Below are 10,262 nucleotides of genomic sequence, written 5' to 3'. Positions count from 1 at the left end.
GGTGTCAGACGGGAGCTCAGAGAGAGCTCTGATGTCTTAATGGAGGCTCAGTGCTGCTTGTATCCTTAGTAACCTGGTCTGTGGGGACACAGAGGGGCCTCCTAGTCTGGGCCTGGGCTGGATGGTCTATCACTGCTATCCAGGAACATTAAAAACCTATATCATCAATTATTTTAAAATGTTTTCCATTTCAAATGAGAGCTCTCTGTGGTCTTATACAAGCAATACATACTCAGCAAGTTTTGAGATCCAGTCGCACCATGATATTCATTCAAAATACTGTAACAAAATTACAAAAGAGCTTCCTATCATTTGAGTAAACATGGCCTTTCAAAGAGTTTACTTTTTAAAGAGTCAACTCAGTATCACTATTATTGCACTCATATCCATTTTCAAGATGTGAAAATGCTAAATCTATGCTACAGTGGTTGCAAATTGCAATACATGATTTTGTTGTAACATAGCTTTCATAATTTATTAGTTCTTCTTGACATCCTGAAAATCCCAGACAAAAGTCAGTGGCAGCACACATAACACTCTCACCACCCCATCCCATCTTTTAATGCCACTACTGTATATATAGCTCCCAAGTAATTTGAGGGTAGGAATTAATTGCAGGTGACAAATGACAAACTTAGCAATTGGGCGTGCTTGAAACTTGTTCTTGTGAAATCCTTACTGTACTGATAGCAATATACACTTTTTTTCTGACAGATGTACTTTTTTTAATTGTAAGTCGCTTTGGATAAAAGTGTTTGCTAAATGCCCTAAATGTAAATGACTAATTTGTGAGAAAGAAATTAATTGTTAAAGGCAACATTTCACCCTTCATAATGTTAATGCAGTGCCCTGTAGATGGAGGTAAGTGTAAACTGTGTGAAAGTATACTTTTATGGCATTTTGAGTCAATGGAAATATGCCATGCCAGCGGTTGGTGGTTAACATCTTGGTGTTGAGGGAGTATGTTGAGATTCAAACCAACAAATCAACAACATGCCATTGTGAGATGAGGTTTTTATTTTGATCATTGTTTCCTTTATCTTTTATTAACGTGCACGTGTCTTCAGTGTAGTTTCATCAGGGAGGGCCTCTCAGCTCAGCGCGAATCCGCGGGTGTAATCTTCAGCACAGCTGAGCGGCAGCTTTCCCCCCGCTGCGTGTGAAGAGCTTGGCATTCGCCTCCCGGTCCGGCTTACTCTTTGCCGGCCTGGTAAACAGGCTGAAGTTTGTGGAGGGAGATTACGTCTGTCATGGAAAGTGGGTCAGACAGTGGGCACGTTTTTTATGGCCTTGTTTCTGCAAGGTAGGGAGGGCATTACATTAAACCACAAGCCTTTTTCCATAGTGTTGCTTGAGGCAGCCTGTTCGCAGTACAATTCTCTCATACTCTCCCTCTTGTCAGATTCATCATCAAGCAGTTTGTCAAACCTTTGCTAACAAGGCATTCATGCTGCAGGGAACTTAGATGATCCTGTGTTGAGGGCGTGTTCAAGTACATAATCAGGTGTGTTCAGGCAGAGCACAAAGTGAATTTTGTTAGCAGTGGCTAGGTAGCAAGGTGTGTGTGTGTGTGTGTGTGTGTGTGTGTGTGTGTGTGTGTGTGTGTGTGTGTGTGTGTGTGTGTGTGTGTGTGTGTGTGTGTGTGTGTGTGTGTGTGTGTGTGTGTGTGTGTGTGTGTGTGTGTGTGTGTGAGAGAGAGTGTGAGAGTGTGAGAGTGTGTGAGTGTGTGAGTGAGTGAGTGAGTGAGTGAGTGAGTGAGTGAGTGAGTGAGTGAGTGAGTGAAAACATTTGGTAAACATTTGCATGTCCACTTGTTCCATCTGAAGTTAACCTTGCATTCTCACACGTTAATGACGTCTATTAACGTCTTTACATGTGCAAAACATATACACATTTTAAAATACCACCTGGAAAAACTACAATACCTTGGAAAAATATCTGTATTCAACACCAAATCGACGCAACATTGAGGGCATAACATTTTTTAAATATAAAAGCATAAATATATAGCAGTATGTGTGTCAACCCGCTGTTGGAGAGAAGCGGTGCCTGTGTAGCGATACTGAAGAAAATTAGTATTGAAACTTCTTCAAATATTCGATGTTGATACTTTATATATATATATAACAACGGTTGTTCTCGGTCTTGGATGCAACAGTGCAGCAGCGTGAAGAAAAACAACCACCAACCAAGCGCCACCATTTTCCTCCTATTTCTTTCTGGCAATAATAGAATGATTCCTATCAGTCACTACGCATCTACATTATCATATGAATTACGTAAAGTCAGGTTTATTGCAAACCCTATAAATGATTAAAATCTCTTTATAGTAATAATATTTAATGTAGGGGATGCATTGTGGAAGATAACAAAGCACACTAGCTGAATGCAGATTGTACAATGTCCTCCTTTCTCTTTCTCTGAGTGCATACCATCTTCATCACACCATCTGCTTGAATCTCACTCTTTTAAGGAGGAGACTATTCATTATTTATTCAAGGAGCTATTTTAGTAGTATATTTATGCACTGGGGTGAGTCTGGTCACCCATTTTGTTCCATAAAAATGAAGAATGCATTTGTAATTTCCCTCCCTGTCTCTGTTATTTATCTTTCACACTTACCCAGTTTTTTAATTTGTTTCTTTCCGACCTTTTGCTTCTCAGTCACTGAAAGTAACACCATTACTTCCCCCCTGCTGCCAGTACCTGAGTCAGAAAATTAGGAGAGGAGGGAAACTAAACAGAGGTTGTTTACCTCCTTTGAAAACCCAGCTGTTTGGGAGTTCACAGCGCTATTTGGCTTTGACTTTATTACTTTAACGGTAACCAGCGTAATTCATGAATAGAAACCTTATTTGTAAATGTTCTGTTAACGTCAGGGATGTGCTGACCCAAGGAGAGCTGAAACTGCTAACATCACTACTCTTTGCAACAAATATGGAGAGATGATGAAATGGAATAATTTCAGCATATAGTATATGTGCAGCTTTTAACCACTGAAGTTCCACTGGGAAAAATAAAACCAAAATAATACTGCAAAGTATTAATCATTTTCATTAATTATCTCCTGTTTTTCATTACTCATAAATAACTCATGAGTTGATGGTCAGATAATTAATCTGCAGCTGTTTTGATCAAATAATTGATTAATTAAGCTTTTTTAAAGCAAGATTGATACAATTAACAATTATCACAATATATGTCACGACTATATTAATTGTTTAAATGAGAAAATTATGGATAATGAAAACAATTGTTAGCTGTAACCTTTCTCTTACTAATGTTGGATGCAAGTATTTACAAATCTTATTAAACATTTAGGCACTTGATGTCCTACTTGTTATCTTTCTTGAATGTATTTCTCTATGCTTGCTAGATAAGTCGGTCTGCCATGAACACAGTTGGGATTGGTAATTTTTCCAAAACCAGGTGAACTAAACTGCTTAAAAAAATTGAGAACTTTGTTAGTTTTTATTTTCTATCATGCAGTAAAATTATTTATACAGTGTACTGTGGTGGGCCTAGTTTGCTGTATTTCATCCTTTGCAGTGTGACTATAGCATTACATATACATAATACATTTTGATGGAGCGGCTTTATGTAAAAAAATTTACAGCCTTATCACCAAAAAGACCACTTCTTCAATTTGGGCATATACCCCACAAAATGCACCCTGTTTACCACTCGACTATATTTATAGTAGAGCAGGACCTCCTGACAATATTGTATGTACCGACACGTCTGATTGAGCACTGAAACGTCCCAGGTATAGACAAAAGCTTTCAGGTGGTAGTAATCTCCTACATTTACCTAATTCTGGCTGTTGTGACCTGAGAAGCTGCTTTCAAAGTGTTCTTCATCTCTGTTTTGGGTGTGTTGAACACGTCTGCTCTGACTCAAGCCCGTTTAATTTCCCTTCATATCAGCAGAATCCTCCACGCCGTCGCTTACAAGCATGAAGTGAAACCCCCGTTGAGGTTAACGTGTTGCGAGCTTCTGTTTCTATGACTCTCTCTACGGTGGAGTTCACACAGGCGACTGCACCCGAAACTACTGATATACTGTAACTTGGCTTCGCTTTTCCACACGCACACACATATTCATACTACACACAGACCTGCAATTATCAACTCCCCTCTGATCATGCATGATTGCCATTTCCTGCTTCACTTTCCAACCTTCCTGTCTCAAACGAGCTTGTGTGTGTACATCCTCACACACACACACACATACACACATGGTTGAATGTGTAACTTGTTGAGGCTTCCCCAGGGAGCACTGCTGTGCTTGCGAGTGCAGTGAAAGACTGGGCAGTAGTTGCTGAAAATCCATTAAATAATTAAGGTCTGATGGTTCTTGTGCTCAAAACAGCAACAACAGACAGTAGCTAAGATGTGAAACACAAGCAGAATTGGTCAATCTGAAATGTAATTGATTATATAGCCTGTGAAACTGTTGTTTAGACATTCACATTTATTTACAGAAAACTTAACTGGATTTACAGAAAAATCCAGACTTACCCCACTGAAGCCTCAATGCTAGCAGCGCTAAGAGCTAGCTTGTGCCGTTTGGCTGAACAAGTGGCTAATGATTACAAACTATGACCAGGTGCAGCTCAAGTAGACCTTCATGGACTCACTCCCATGGTCCCTTTTCAGTACTCCGAGAAATGCAACCTTCACTGACACTGCAAGGACCCGACCGGGAACGGAAGGTGAACGGAAACATTAATCAGCCCCAAGCAAGCAGCTCATGTTTAGGTACTTTAATAATGACTTTTAGTTTAAGGCACAGGGGAACAAAATCATCTGAAACGTTTTGGCTTTTCATACTTCCATCTTGACTGTTTTGAACTACAGCTAGCCTCTATGTGAAATGATGTAGCCTAAGTGGTTAGATCTACAAATAATTTATTATGGGAACTAATGTCACAATGAGTTACAAAGCATCCTAGTCACCTACGTTGCTGTGAATCCTATGACACATTGCTATATACCTTAAACAAAACCCAATCAAACAGTGGTAAATTGCTGCACATTAGTATTGAAATTAACTAGTGCAGTTCCTAGCGGAACAAAACTGCTAATCCAAACAACTTGATACTGCACTTCCTTGAGTCCTGAGCAATACACCTGCTATGTTGGGTCACACACCCAGTTACGGTTGTATACAGTCTGGTTCATGGGAAAAAAACACACCCAAGTTCAGCTCCTCACTTCTTACAGAAACACTGGTGAAATACTGCAGTGGAATGTATATAATATTCAACTGGACATATTAATTGCTTGCTTTGACATACTGCACAGTTATAAAGTAGAGCATGGATTTCATTTGTGGAGGTATTTTGGTGGCAACATTGAAAATTGTGAGTAAGCGAACAGTGGAATTAAACTTTATCACATTATGATCATAGCACTTTGTCCATGTAAATGATATCATAACCATACAGGCAATTCTGCAATCTCCAATGTATTGCAAAAAACATTCTATAAAGCATAGAAGATCCTGAAAACTGTGTAACTGAAGAGGTAAATAGTCCCCTAACAGACTTTTTACAGACAGTTTAGATGAGACGGTGTGCATGCATTAGTCAAACAGACATAAACTGGCAAAAGGCTGTAGGGACAGAAAGCAGAGCAGCTCACAGAGAGGATATCTGCTGTGAAGAAAGGAAGCATCACTGCCTCAGTAGTCCAACTCAGTGTTGGTATCTCATCCCTTCATCGTGGTGTAGTGAAGAGCAGTGATGTGGCTGTATTGTATGAGAATGACTTATGCTGACCTCAAAAACACCTTGCAATAATGAGGTTTCGTAGAACTCCTTTGTCAGTCATTTAATGTGTTAATGTGCATTTTGAAGAATCACTAAATATATATTTAAGTGAGTACACAGCAATTTAAAAAGGGGGTGTATTTTCCCTCCTGCACTGAATGCATATCATTCACACTGATTCCTACACACTCTGTTCTGCTGTATATGCATCTAGGAAGGTCACATTGCTTTGGTCCAATCAGGAAACCATGCTCGGCGGTAGGAGTGTTAAGGTGTTTGTGTTTTTGGTTGCCTGTCCGTATGACATGCGCCAACTTATGCAGTTCGTCCTTTTGTGCATGACTGAATGCATTTCACTTTTATGATTGCACACATTTTAGTCTTTTGATGGCGAGAGATGTCTGCATCTCGTGGCGCGTGACACTGCATGGGTTTGTGTCTTGCTGCACGTCCACCAACAGGGCTGTTTAGTGTCTGCATGTGCATACGCCGGCCTCCGTTCTTCCCACTGAATCATTGATGAGACTGTAATTTGAACACTAGCCCTCCTATTTATTCTCCTACCTTCTGTAATCTGTTAGCCTCCTCTGAGTACTGCTTACAGGAAGAACCAGTAGGCTGCTCTGACGAAGCAGAGGGCAGCTCTGCCCTGGACACTGGGGGGAAAAACCAACAACCATTAGTTACTACATTAACAAAGCTTTTCCAGTTATATTTAAGCAAACTGTAATGAAAGAAATGGTTATTCCTCTTCTCTGGCAGTTTACCATGTTATGATGTCCACACATTTATCCACGTTTTGGTGACAGTCCTTTGGATGTTAGTACATCGTTTGATTTACAGACTTTGTAAGTGTGTAGTCATGGAACATTATGTTACGTATCTGGTAACTAACTATACATCTTAAATCTTACTCTTCCTGTCAAATACAATGATCGAGAAGAACTATATTAATATATGATTAATAATGAATGTTCTCTGCATCTGGCAATGTGGTAGGAAGTTGAAGGATCTTTGGTTTTTGCACTGGTGTTCTAAACAAAACAAAACATTTGAATAACTTTTCACTATTTTCTGACACTCAACAGTCTCCTTTATTAATGACCCACTGCTTCATACTGGTTCAACAGTGGAGTTGGCAGCAACATGAAATGCACTGGGGGGAAACTGGCTATAACAATTTAGATGGGAAGCATGGGGATAAAGTAAAAACAATAAAACACAGAGCACAGTATACAGAATTTAATACACGTAAATCATGGAATTGTGAAGAGTGATGCCTTAGCCTGGATAGTAGTCTATGATGTTTTTAAATGATATAGCAACATAATATATAACATGACAGTCTTTTGCACATATACATATAACATGATATGTATTATATAGTCTGAAGAAGACAAGCCATAATGTTTGGCTAGTCCGAATCAGAGTGAAATTGATATACAAACCAGTTTGATTACAATTTTAAAGTTATTCAATTCGATTCAAATTCAATTACATTTTATTTATAGTATCATATCACAACAGAAGTTATCTCAGGACATCTTCTTAAGCTGCTGTTATTAGAGCTTGAAGCGAACAGTGAATAGAAGGGACCTTTGGGATGAAATGACACATTTGTTGTGAGTCATATTCACCTCCCTTCTTCACAGTGAAATTAGTAGCTGACTAGTGCACTAATCCTGTACACAAGTCCAGCACCTCTGGATTAAACTGAGATCCTGGGTTTGGTTGCACTGGTCCTGCATCCTGGACTCTTTGGAGATGCCAGTCTCTGAGACTCTGGAGCAACTAGCTTGTTTTGATGGGTTGATTTAATTCTCAGCAGGTATTTGGCGCCAAAGAGTCGACTCCAGTCTGCTTTATAAGAGTGGATGACAGAGGTGTGAATGGTGCTGCCATGCACTAAGAGAGATCTGGTCCTGCTGCTTGTACTTAGCATACTTTTGAAGTATAAAATGTGTATTTTTCTTCATCAGTCAGAGAGGTCTGATGTGCATTGACTTTAAAGCAGCCTGGAAAAAGTTTACAGGACATTTCAGCATACGTGCCCATGTTTTGGTTTGGTTTTGCACTAGGCCTGACAGCTTTTTGATGCCATCTTCACTATGTTCACATCTGCTTTCAACAACACAGCTCAGGTTTACATTCCTCACCTTGTTTCTAATGTCCAAGTACTTTTCCTGACCTGGCTCTACATATTTCATGCCTTGCTGTTTATAGCTGATGAGTGTGAGTATTGTTGTGGCAACGCTTCCTCAGGTCAAGTGTTTGGCTTCAAGCCCAAGTGAATTATTCTGATATTCCTCCCCCATCATAGCTACAGCTATTGAAGGTCTTTTTAAAAGTAGCTCAGCATGGTTTAATGTCGGCCACTTCAGTGTCTGTGTAGACTCAGTGTTTTGGTAACAGCACATAGAGGAAGTGGTCTGCTTTGAGTAGCAGTTCATCTGCTGTAGGCTAATGGTTCCTCCAGAGGGCCCAGACACACCAGAGTGTGCACGTCTCGTGATACGTTTCTGTAAAAAGCGTGATAAAGAAGAGACAGATGGGCTGAGGCTAATTCATTTTTTTATTTGCCATGTTAGAGAGCATGTGTGCACCATCCTGAGTAAGCAGGTTGGCCATCACACTCTACTGTTTATCCACATTTGGCAGACTCTCTCATCCAGAGCGAATTACAGTGCTGCTCAACTTCCATTATTCAGACCCAGTGAAGACACACATGTGGTGGCAATGAAATATTCCCAGTCATTAGGTGGCCATAAATCGCAGCAGGAAATAACTATGATGACTAAATTTACTAGCTCCACATCATTCTCTATAGATAAATTCACTAGCAGCTTTTCTTTCTGTAGAAAACATGTCAGGTGTTGGTTATTCAGGATTAGAGCTAAACATATAGCTGATTAATCGATTTTCTGAAAAATGTCACATTTTATTTCTGCTTAAAATATTACTTAAACAATGAACCCTTTATCGAAATCAGTCTGTCGACTTCTCTTTCTGGTTTTAATACCCTTCTGTCTTCTGTGATCGAAAACAGAATATCTTCTGGTTGTAGATAAGACATTTTAAGACGTCACCATGAGCTCTGGGAACATTTGATGGGCATTTTTTGCAATCTAATTTGAGCCCTACTGGTTCAGCAAAGCTTTTTTGGGATAGTTGAATTCTATGTTTTGTAGACTGCTACAACTTGTGTTTTGTATGCATATAATTTGTATGTATGTAGCTACATATTTCTGAAACATTATACCCAACCCTAAAAAAAACGACATACTAAAACTAAATTTACAAAAACCTAAAACCAGCAATTAGACGCTCTGAAAACGAACTACAACTAAATCAAAATGAAATTGTAGAGTCAATACCAAAATAAATTAAAACCTAATTGATAATCACAACTACTATAACCGTGGCTGCAACTATGCTCTGCTCTTCTAAGCCTAAGGCTTTTCTACCTGTTGTCCTCACAAAGGATGCATTTCTTTCAGGAGCTATTGTCTTGTGAAAGTTGAATCTGGCGGTTTGTGGTTTTCTCTAACCTGGCTGTTGCTGCCCGTCTGTTGTGTGTTCCCACCATTCTTCTTCCTTAATCTCAAGCAATGTGTCATGAGGCGCATGTGATTCTGGCATACAGTATGTTTCCATCCATCTTGGTGTAAATATTGGACCACACACACTGGAAAACACCTCCAGGGACCATTGAACATGAGAAGTGTGCGCCTGCCTGTGAGTGGGCAGGGAATTGGGACTTGGTGTGTGCATTGACTCCCTGACTCTAAATCACCCTGGAGGAGACCGGCATGTGTTTCTATGGCTAGACAGGAATGTTTCTGTATGACTTTAGATTTAGAGTGATCAGTGAAATATCCAAATGAAGACATATTCAAACCATGCATTACTCACACACATGAAACACTAAATTATTATGTTTCTGTTGTCTAAACCAGGCAGCAGGTTACTTAAAGGTGCATTCTTTGTAATGGCCATTTGGGGGCGACTCCCTTGTTGCAAAAAGTGGTCGATTGTATAGAAATCTATGAGAAAATGACCCTACTTCTCACAATTTAGTATCTCAGTATCTCAGTAAAATGAGTTTATGGTCTCAATCACTACTTCTTCAAAACAGCAATATGTTAATTTAGTAAATTATGGTCCATTTAGAGTCAAATGGAAGATGAAGCAGGGTGTGTTTATTTTTACTGTCATTTCCACATCACCGTATATTATCTTGAATAGGTAAACCAGCCATTTAGAAGACATATACGTTTGATAAATCACAACTTTGTTACTACACGTCAAGTACTTTATAAATGAGACCAAATGAATGCATTTAGGCAGAGTTAACAAGACGGCTCATTCTTTTGGTTTCCTCTCATTAGTAAAACAAACGCTAGCTGTTGATATTATTTTAATATTACAATTACCAGAACAATACGGACATTCAGGCTCTCCTATGTGGCTCATAGGTGTACTGTAGATA

General features: G+C 39.4%; 2 protein-coding genes across 3 annotated transcripts in view; both read left to right on the top strand.

The window, feature by feature from the left end:
• Positions 1–10,262, top strand: part of spred2b (sprouty related EVH1 domain containing 2b) — a 415,094-nt gene that overhangs the window by 307,290 nt on the left and 97,542 nt on the right. The window lies entirely within an intron of this gene.
• peli1b (pellino E3 ubiquitin protein ligase 1b) overlaps positions 1–10,262 on the top strand; it is a 40,116-nt gene that overhangs the window by 1,050 nt on the left and 28,804 nt on the right. The window lies entirely within an intron of this gene.

The sequence above is a fragment of the Eutrigla gurnardus genome, assembly GCF_963514095.1.
Source record: "Eutrigla gurnardus genome assembly, chromosome: 11".
In the NCBI taxonomy this organism is placed as follows: Eukaryota; Metazoa; Chordata; class Actinopteri; order Perciformes; family Triglidae; genus Eutrigla; species Eutrigla gurnardus.
This window is presented reverse-complemented; position numbering and strand designations above follow the sequence as displayed.